The sequence below is a fragment of the Perca fluviatilis genome, chromosome 1, assembly GCF_010015445.1.
Source record: "Perca fluviatilis chromosome 1, GENO_Pfluv_1.0, whole genome shotgun sequence".
Taxonomy (NCBI): Eukaryota; Metazoa; Chordata; class Actinopteri; order Perciformes; family Percidae; genus Perca; species Perca fluviatilis.
In genome coordinates, this window is record NC_053112.1 from 48,151,693 (window position 1) to 48,163,001 (window position 11,309).

Consider the following 11,309-nt stretch of genomic DNA (forward strand, 5'->3'; position numbering starts at 1 on the left):
CCAGCTAAAATTATCTTATCGTAGGTAGTGTGGATGATGGAAACAAATTCTGAGAAGTCATTGATAAAAGCAGCACATTTTTTGGTTGGTCTATAGACAGTGACACATAAAATTGGGGGGCTGCTAAAAACAATGGTATGATATTCAAAGGTGGTGTACTGATCAAATATAATTTGTTTGCTGGTGAGTGAATTGTGGTTATTGAAGAAGTGCCACCACCTTTCCTGCCACTTCATACAGAAAATTTAAAAAAATTAATTTGTTGGGGAAGCCTCAGTGAGAACAACTGGCGCATCCGTACCCAGCCATGTTTCAGTTAAAAAATAAGCAGTCAAGTTTATGGTCTAAAATCAGATCATTAACAATAAAAGACTTATTTAAAAGAGAACAAACGTTTAAAAGAGCCATATTAATGGTGACCAGTGAAGTTTTAACTGTTGGTGGTTGACATTTTGTTGACAGAGGTCTGAGGTTATTTGTGTTTACAGTGTTAATAGATTGATATGATGGTGATGATAACAGGAATAAATGAATTGTTTGAGGGAGAGTTACAGTACAGGCCAAAAGTTTGGACACACCTTCTCAGTCAATGTGTTTCTTTATTTTCATGACTATTTACATTGTAGATTCTCACTGAAGGCATCAAAACTATGAATGAACACATATGGAATTATGTACTTAACAAAGTGTGAAATAACTGAAAACATGTCTGAAAACCCTTGGTGTTCTCTCAATGAGCTTCATGAGGTAGTCACCTGAAATGGTTTTCACTTCACAGGTGTGCTTTGTCAGGGTTAATTAATGGAATTATTTCCATTATTAATAAAAAAATGAATGAGAAGGTGTGTCCAAACTTTTGGCCTGTACTGTCGTTCCAAGTCCAGTAGTGTGAGGGTGGGTGTTGGTAATGGAACTGAATATGTAGGAGCTGGGACCTGGGGGACATCAATCTGTGACGGACTGGTCATCAGGTGAAGTGAGTTTGGAATAATGACATGTCGGATGTGAGAATGCTGTACGCTGTATGCCATGTTTGCAGACAACATACGACAGCCCTGGTTGTTGAGATGGAGCCTGTCAGCCCCAAAAAGATGTCTCCTCTCCCAGAAGACATTGAAATTGTCAATGAAGCCCATGCTGTGGGAGATACAGGCTGAGGAGAGCCAAGTGTTCAAGCTCAGCAGTCTGCTGAACCGGCCTATTCCTCTCCCACAGGTGGGGGGGTTCCAGAAATAAAAACATCCACCTGTTGTTGTTTCTGTGTGTCATTGGTGCCTACATGAATTATGACTCTGTTGAGCTGCGGATGGGATCTCAGGATGTCGGGATTTTTACCGTTATGTCATTAACAGTGGCACCCGAGAACGCTGCCCTGATCCGTACGTTCCTCACAATAGAATCCCTGACGATGAGTGTGGTGAGCGCGGGGATCCCTCCGGTGTCGAGGGAGGCCGGTGGTTCGCTCGCCATCCATGCCGTGCACATCAGGGCACTGGGGTTGTAATCTAGGCGATGGTGCAGCTGCCAGACTGTGAGGGTCCGCTGTTCCGAGTGGAGTGGAGGTAACCAGAGCCTTTGGTCTCGCCCCAAGTTGGAACCAGTGGTTATCACCTGCTCCAGGAATGCACATTGCAGTCGTGGGCCTGAGTGGAGTATTGGCAGTGGCCTGGGGCACAGCGGCTTCACCTGGATAGTGGGCAGTGTCGGCGAGCCCACCGCTGGTGGCGGTGGCTTAGGTTTTGCCGAGGAGGATTGTTTCCAGTTCTTGTTCACCCTTCTGGATACACAGCGTGGATATTCTGTCCTCCAGCTCGATCACCTTCTGGCTCAGGTTGATGCAGCTTTCACAGCTGGATGATGTAGAGGTAAGTGGAGCCATAGCACACCCGTAACCAGGAAGCTGGTTCGCAAGCATAGCTCCGGTGGTAGCGCAGCAGTTGGAGGCCAGGTTCCAGGCAGTGACGTGCGATAAAATTATAATAATCACGCCATGTACATAATAACGTCATGTACGCAATGTACGTAATTACCTCATATTACGTCATGTATTGCTGTGTTCATGTCACCTCGGAATAACAGGCACCGCCCCCCTGGTTACGTTGTTTTTCCGACTGGCAGCTTTCACATGGTCGGGATGCGTGTTCTTCTTCTTCTCTTATATTGGGCGCTTGGCATAAAAACTTTTTGCATGACTGCCACCAACGGTTGGCCGTAGTCTAGAGCATCAGGTGGTGAAAACATGGAGGCCACAATAACAAAAGATTTTCTGCTGTTTTCTTATGCGAGCATCCAAACAGTACATCGCCAGGTGTTTGTTTGTGTTATCTGCAGGACAACGAACTGGAAAAGACACGGATAATGTGTTTGTTTTTTTATACATTACATACATATACATACTATTTATGAATAATTTTAAACATATTATGTCTGTGTATGTTTCTTGGCAGAGGCATTTGTCCACAATAAACAGTTTATTATCATTGAAATATGTTCAGTGAACCAAAGTCGCCTCCATCAAACGTTGTCAACAACGCGTCACCAACTGGGAAACTCGGTTAGCAAAATCCAGCCCGAGTTTCCCACCTCTGATTCCCACAGGAAGTTACGTGAATGGTGACATTTTCACTCGGAAAAACGTTTTTCCGATGTCCATGAACGCACCATATGTATGCACGGAAGTGAAGTAACGTCACAAATTTACTCATTTTAACCCAAACTTTTTTCTAAACTTAACTAAGTAGTTTTGTTGCCTAAACCTAACCAAACTTTGACCGTTTCACAAGTTAACGATGTGTTTGAAACCATGACCGTTACGTTTAGGTATGAGGACGGAAGGTGCCCTTGTGGGTCCTATTAAAGGGTAGGAACAAATGACCTACAGTATGTGGTCGTATGGTTTGGAGGACTCTGGATTTTCCTACAATATCCGCTCATAGCAACAAAAGTGTGTTTAGGCACTTACTTGGTTTAAGTGTGGGAAAGACCATGGTCTTCTTTATTGTTGATTAAGTCAACAGCACAACAGGGTTACCTTATTCAGATGAAACCAAAACCACAACGTTTAACCTAAAACCTGCAATAACCAGGGTTTAGGCCACTTGAGTGCAGCAAAACTAGCTGTTAGCACATCACTGACATACTATAACCTTTTAAATAAATAAGCAAACTCTAGTTAGCAAGCAGATATTAAGCAATACTAGCATTCATTCAGAGACATGTCTCTAACCACCTGATGCATGTAAAAGCAATTCACTCTCTGTCTAGCTCTGTTTTGGTCTCCACCAGCACTTTAGCTGCTAAATGCTCCATCATGTTCACAGTTGCTAACTTTGTCTGCTGCTGAAAAAGACTGATAAGAGTGGTAAGAATGAAACAGATCACTAAAGTTGTGGGCCAGAAAACCAAACCAGTGAATAAAATGACACCATACAGCTCTGTAGAGCTGAGGGGAAGTACATAGTTGCATGATCATTTTCTGTGGGTTCGTCATATGATCCAACATAAAAATATTAATAATAGCAGCTTTGCCCATAGTGGTTTTGTTGCCTTTAAACTGACCACAAATGTGAGTGTGCAAATGTGTTCCATTTTGTTTAATATTGGTTTGTTTGTAAACAAAATACAGCACATCAATGCATTTTTTCAGTCATGTCAAAATCTAGTTTCCTTTAGTTTTTTTGCTGATAATGTTTATATGGTCTATGTTCTTAAATACATTTTTGGTAAATAAAATTACCACAAAAGAAGAGGGTACATACCCAATGCCCAGTGTGGGAGGAATAGGGGGTCAATAGGGGTCCATAGCTCAGTTATGCCCCTAGGGCCTCTTAGCAGGTTAATGTGTGTCTAGGTTGAGTTATCCACCTATTTGTGATCTTTGGAGTAAAAAGTGTTGTTTTTCTTTCCGACCAGAGCACCAGACAAATAGCTTTTCTATATGGCACCAGATCAAAAGAAGCACAAATTGTTTTTATTGCACAATTATAAAAGAGAAGAAGTTGGACTGGAAGTCAGACATGTGGAAGTTAATGTTGGAAAAATGACGTCTGATATCAGTCAGGATGTGAATTGATGCTTTGCGTTTTGTTGCATGCTAGCATTGAAAACATTGTGACAGGAAGGTGATTATTTTTGGATTAAAAAGGGTGAATAACACCTCATTTAAAATTCCTTTTGGATGTTGTTGCATGCTGGACAATGGTAAAATGTGACATTGTAAGACTGCAAAATTTTGCACAAAGAATCAATGTTTGGCTGGTGAAGGTTTAGTCAAAGTCTAATTCAGTTTCATATTTGTACAAACTCCATTAATGCAATGAATTAATGCAATACCACATTTCAGCTAGCAGCATTATAAGGTGACCAGATTTCTGAGACAAAATCCGGGGACATTTTCAGCTCAGAAGCGTAAATACCTCCAAAACAGGTAATCTTTTTATCTTTGTAAACTTAAAACGGGGACACTGCCCCAGGGGCGTCACTAGACCTAGAGCTGCACTGGGGCATGGGCATGCTCTCCTGTAAGAAAAGTTTGTCTATTTTAACGTTTAAATGCATCAATCTGGTGCACTTTGAAAATAAATTCAGACAACCAGCAGGGGGGGTTCTATGTGCCTCTTTGTAATTATGGCTCCAACCGGGGATGTCTGGTCACCCTACGTTATAGTCATGTTAGCTAAAAGGTCCCATGGCATGGAAATTTCACTTTATGAGGTTTTTTATTATTATATTAATATGCTTTTCCCCAGCCTGCCTATGGTCCCCCAGTGGCTAGAAATGGCGATAGGTGTAAACCGAGCCCTGGGTATTCTGCTCTGCCTTTGAGAAAATGAAAGCTCAGATGGGCCGATCTGGAGGTTACCTGATCTGGAGGTAATCTGGAGGTTACCTCCCCTTTCTCTGCTTTACCCACCCAGAGAATATGGCCCACCCATGAGAGAGAGACATCATGGCTTTCAAACAAGCAAAGTGGCAGTTGGTCAAGGACAGACACAGAAATGGCACATACTAAGGAAAGCTCATTGTGGGACTGGCTCTAGTGGCTGTAATTCTGCACCAAGGCTGACTTTCGGGAAATAGACTTCAGATACAGTATTAGGGGACCACTAAGGCCTATATAAAAGAGACTTCAGATACAGTATTAGGGGACCACTAAGGCCTATATAAAAGAGACTTCAGATACAGTATTAGGGGACCACTAAGGCCTATATAAAAGAGACTTCAGATACAGTATTAGGGGACCACTAAGGTCTATATAAAAGAGACTTCAGATACAGTATTAGGGGACCACTAAGGCCTATATAAAAGAGATTTCAGTTACAGTATTAGGGGACCACTAAGGTCTATATAAAAGAGACTTCAGATACAGTATTAGGGGACCACTAAGGTCAATATAAAAGAGATTTCAGTTACAGTATTAGGGGACCACTAAGGTCTATATAAAAGAGACTTCAGATACAGTATTAGGGGACCACTAAGGTCTATATAAAAGAGACTTCAGATACAGTATTAGGGGACCACTAAGGCCTATATAAAAGCATCCAAAGAGCACCATGTCATGGGACCTTTAAATGTGATGAGGCTTATCGACTACTAAAGGATAACTAACTCCAGTTTTTCAAAACTTGGGTTGTCATTCTTTAGTTGTGGCCATTATTCCTATCAAAAAATAATAACATTGGCAACAGAAGCTGTGAAGGCAGATTAGCCAAACTCAAGAGAAAACTTAAAGTAAAATTTGTAATATACTGTTGAAGTAAGAGGCCTATTGTTTTGGGGGATAATTTGGCAGTAAGGTGGTCTGTGAATTTGTTTTATTGGGTAAGTGGTCATCGGTCTGAAAAAGTTTGAGAAACACTGTATTAGAAGACTAGACAGTTACATTGTCATGAATCCAGTATCCTGAGCCTGTTTTGCCTATGTTTTGTTTGCTCTAACCTGATGTCCGTTTTTCTGAGTTTCCCTGAACACATCCCGGCTGATTCACCAACTGCTTACACCTGCTGCTGTCTGCACACCTGGTCCTGCTTGCCATCCACTGCACCATTTAAGCCGTGACCAGACAACCATTCCCTGCCGGATCGTTAGCGTACACAGTATGTTGTTGCTCTCGTATCAAGCGCCTAGTTTTGCCAAGTCTTTTGCTGTTTTGCCTGGCTGTCGACTTCACTGCAGTGCATTTGGATCAGCACAAAACCCTGCCACCTTCCAGCCCCACTCCCTGCCGACCAACTGGACCAAACCATTTCCACATTCTATTCCAAATAAATACTCACCTTGTACAACTACCTACCTTGTCCTGGTCTGCGCTTGGGTTCCTGCACTGGACTAATCCTGACAGAACGATCCGGCCAAGATGAACCCAGCGGATCTGGACTCTGTACGGCATGCCATTTCCCAGCAAGGAAACATGATTGGACAACACTACAGGAGGTAACGACTGCTATTCGAGTTCTGACCACTAGTTTTACCACGGTCCAGGCTCAGCTCAGTGCTCCTGCAGTTCCTTCACCACCTGTTTCTCCGCCCTCGCCTGCCGTCTCAGAGGCTGTGTCGCTCCGACAGCCCAAAGTTCCGACGCCGGATAAGTATGATGGGGATTTGGGAGGATGTCGTTCTTTTCTCATGCAATGTGACTTGGTTTTTGACTTGCAGCCCTACTCCTATGCTTCTGATAAAGCTAAGATTGCCTTTGTAATCGAACTGCTGCGGGGAAAGGCTCTGGAGTGGGCATCTGCCCTATGGGAACGACAGGACTCCTGCTTGGCTTCATACCACGCCTTCTCAGCCGAGATGAGGAAACTCTTTGAACACCCCGTCCGAGGTCAGGACGCATCTAAACGGTTGTGCTCTCTGTGCCAAGGTTCACGCAGCGTAGCCGAATATGTCATTGACTTCAGAACATTGGCAGTGGAATGAGGAATCACTACAGGCTGTGTTTCATCAGGGATTATCCGAACAGATAAAAGATGAACTAATCTCTTATCCTGAGCCCGGTGACTTGGACAAGTTGGTGGCTTTGTCTATTTGCGTTGATAACAGGTGCCGAGAGAGAAGGAGGGAGAGATGTGAGAGGTTTTCCAACCATTCTCCGCATCGCCACTCTTCCAAATCTGGAAATGGAGCGGAGTTGGGGAGCTGAGCTACTTTCCAGGGGATTAAGGAAGAACAGCAGCCATCTGATTCCGAACCCATGCAGGTGGGACGTCACGGATTGTCTGTAGAGGAGCGCCAGCATAGATGTGAGTCAAACAGCTGTTTTTACTGTGGTAACAGGAACCATTACATCTCCTCATGCCCACATAAGCCGTTAAACTCCCAGGCTCGCTAAGAGTGGGAGGATTCTTAGCGAGCCAATCTCAGTTTTCCAACAGTCCTGTAAGACCTCCAGTTCCTGTCACACTCATGAACTCTAATCATTCTGTTGAGATTAATGCTTTGATAGATTCAGGGGCGGATGACAGCGTCATGGACACCAATCTGTTGGAACAGCTGGGGCTCTCCAAGGAATGTCTCCCGGAGGCCATGGAAGCTACCACACTTAACGGTGACTTATTGGCACAGATAACTAAGAGAACCGGACCTGTTAACATGCTGATTTCTGGAAATCATTCTGAGGTCATATCCTTTTTCATCCTGCACTCTCCTCGTGCTCCTCTGGTTTTGGGTTACCCATGGCTCCAAGAACACAATCCCACTATTGATTAGGCCACTGGCAAGGTAACCAACTGGGGTATTAAGTGTCATGCAGACTGTCTGTCTGAAAACTGCCTGTGCCCCCTCTGCTTCTAAACAGGATCTGGACTCGCCACCCCCAGACATGACCGATGTCTACCACGATCTTCAGGAGGTGTTTAGCAAACAGAAGGCCCTGTCTCTGCCCCCACACCGACCTTACGATTGTGCTATCAGTCTTATACCTGGAGCAACCTACCCTAAGGGCCGCCTCTACAGTATATCTAAACCAGAACGTGAAGCCATGGAAAGCTACATCAAGGATTCTCTTGCTGCTGGCCTCATTCGTCCCTCCTCTTCACCCCTGGGAGCTGGGTTCTTCTTCGTAAGTAAGAAAGACTGATCCCTACGGCCTTGTATTGACTACCGTGGGCTTAATGACATTACTATCAAGAACAAGTATCCTCTGCCCTTGATGAACTCTGCTTTTGACTCCCTGAAGGATGCAACCATTTTCACTAAGCTGGACTTACGCAATGCTTACCACTTGGTCCGAATTAAAGAGGGTGACGAATGGCTGACGGGATTCAATACGCAGTTTTCCAGAGTATGGTTAACAACGTTCTGAGAGACATGATCGGTCGTTTTGTGTTTGTGTACTTGGATGACATTTTTGTGTTTTCCGAAGATCTGCCTAACCATGTACTGCATGTCAAACAGGTTCTGCAGTGGTTATTGGAGAACCGACTGTTCATTAAGGCTGATAAATGTGATTTTCACGCCCACACCACCTCCTTCCTTGGTTACATCATCTCCGAGGGTCAGTTGAAGATGGACCTTGAACTCCAGAGCTTTCTGGGGTTTGCAAATTTCTACAGACAGTTCAGCCGCGATTACAGCCGAGTGGCCGCTCCGCTCACTGCCCTGACTTCTAGTTCCAGATCTTTCTGTTGGAATCAGGCGGCTAACGAGGCTTTCCTGGCTCTGAAGAAGCGCTTCACTGATGCACCTATCCTCTCTCACCCAGATACTTCGTCAGTTCGTTGTGGATGCTTCTGATGTGGGAGTCGGTGCCATTCTCTCTCAGCGGAGCTCCAGTGACAATAAACTTCATCCTTGTGCCTTTTACTCTTGTCGCCTCTCGTCAGCTGAAATGAACTATGATGTGGTGAACCGGGAATTGCTCGCTGTGAAACTCTCCTTGGAAGAGTGGCGCCATTGGCTTGAGGGGGCCGAACAGCCGTTTGTGGTTTGGACCGACCACAAAAACCTTGCATATGTGCAATCTGCCAGATGTCTGAACTCACGTCAAGCCAGGTGGGCCTTGTTTTTTTGGACGCTTCATTTTTTCTCTCACCTTTCGACCAGGCTCACGGAATGGCAAGGTGGACGCTCTTTCCCGGATGTTTTCCAAGGCTGTGAAAGATGAGGCTACTCCGGAGACTATTCTGCCACTAAAAAGCCGAAAATACCCCAAAAAAATAGTCTGTCCTAAAACAGTACAATGTTACTGTAACCAAAAGGAATGACGGTCAAAATGATCAACATAACACCCAAATGGGAATAAATTGGAATCATCCTTTAACGTGTAACCCTCTAACCATAGGCTCGTAATATGAAGAAGACGTTATGCAGTAATCAAAGTGTTACACCCCTTTAAACAAAAAAAATCTAAAAATGGTGAAATGACTCTCTGCTCTACAACATTGTTCTTTCCCTCATTCTCTCTTCTTTTTCTTCTTGCATGATTACACAGAGGTCAGCAGGAAATCAAACTCTCCCAGGTCATTAATTCTCAACAGTAAATAATTTTTATTATGTGTTTTTAGGTAGAGCGAGCCAAAAATATATATTATTTACTGTAAATCGCTGTTTGAACAGAGTAATTGAATGATAAATCTTATTATAGAAGCTCAAATCATTCCAATTAATCGAATGCTCATTGACATCAATAGTTATGCATCTTATCAATAATATATAACTAACTAACTAATCATATCACATTTGAGACCAGTTAAACCCATCTGTATGTGAAAAGCACATGCTCCTATCTTTTTGTTTGTGCGTGGACAACAGTAACAAGGCCTATGATTATAAAAATGCCATAATTGTATCCTGGTTGCTATACAGGTAGGAAAATCCCAAAGAGGCGCCAAAATAAAGGAACTAAAACAACTATAAATCACTCAAATGAATACATTTTTAGTGTTATTGGTGTGTGTGTGAATCGGTCCTGCGTGCTGATAGATGGGAGCTCTTTATTCCACGGATGATGACATAATGAATAAGTACTTATATGATTTGGGAATGATTTGCCTCTCATCACCTCTGTCACTCAAAACGCACAGGCAGTCATTCAAACACACACACACACACACACACACACACACACACACACACACACACACACACACACACACACACACACACAAAGAGGGATGTTCCCTTCGGCCTGCGGTAGTGTTTCTGATGGGATAATCTCTGTGTTGTGCTACAGCCCATGTGAGGAAAGGATTACATGTTTATTTGGGGAGTTTTCATCCCGCCTTTACCATCTGTCACTAGTAGAGTGGCCGTGGGACATTTACAAGGGTTTTATAGTGGAGTGATAGGATGAGAGTGGGTGTGAGAGAGATTGGGTATGATTGAGTGTATATGAGTCAGAGAGAGAGGGATAGAGAAGGAAAGAGAGAGAGAGAGAGAGAGGGGTGAGAGAGAGAGAGAGAGAGAGAGAGGGGGTGAGAGAGACAGGGAGGGAGAAGGAGGGATGGAGAGAGAGAGAGAGAGGGACAGGGAGAGAGAGGCAGAGTGAAAGAAAGAGGGAGAAACAGAGATAGAGAGGGGGAGAGAGAAGACAGACAGACAGACAGAAGTGGAAGGCCAGAGATATAGACTACTGTTCATATTACTGCCTGTAGTATCTGTATAGACTACTGTTCATATTACTGCCTGTAGTATCTGTATAGACTACTGTTCATATTACTGCCTGTAGTATCTGTATAGACTACTGTTCATATTACTGCCTGTAGTATCTGTATAGACTACTGTTCATATTACTGCCTGTAGTATCTGTATAGACTACTGTTCATATTACTGCCTGTAGTATCTGTATAGACTACTGTTCATATTACTGCGGGAGCCGCTGACGGTAGCCTACATGTATATCCCAGGTCCCAGCTGTAAACCCTTTGGAGCATAACATCACCTACACTTGCTGTGGGGAATTATTCAGTTAAGTGAAAAGTTGTGGGCTTTCTGCTGAAGTCCAGCGGTGTCCTCTGGGACTTTTCCCATGCTCTCTGTTGGGACAGCGAAGTCTGTGCATAGATCCTCTTCTTAGTCCAAGGGTGATTAAGAGCCAACTCAGCACTTATGTCATAATCCACATCCCTGTCGCTTACATTATAGCTGTAACATGACGGGTGGTCCGGCTTACTTGACTGGCCCTCCCACCTTGGCAAATTTACTTTTATCATGTAAAATTCAGAAAAAAATATTTTGGACGGTGTAGTTTTTTAAGGTTTTAATCCTCTGGGTTTTCACTACATCAAACTCCATGTTTGATACTACTTATGGCCCACATTTGTTCAGTAATAGCCATGAACTGTATTTGTGTTCTGTAATTGCCTCTCTTT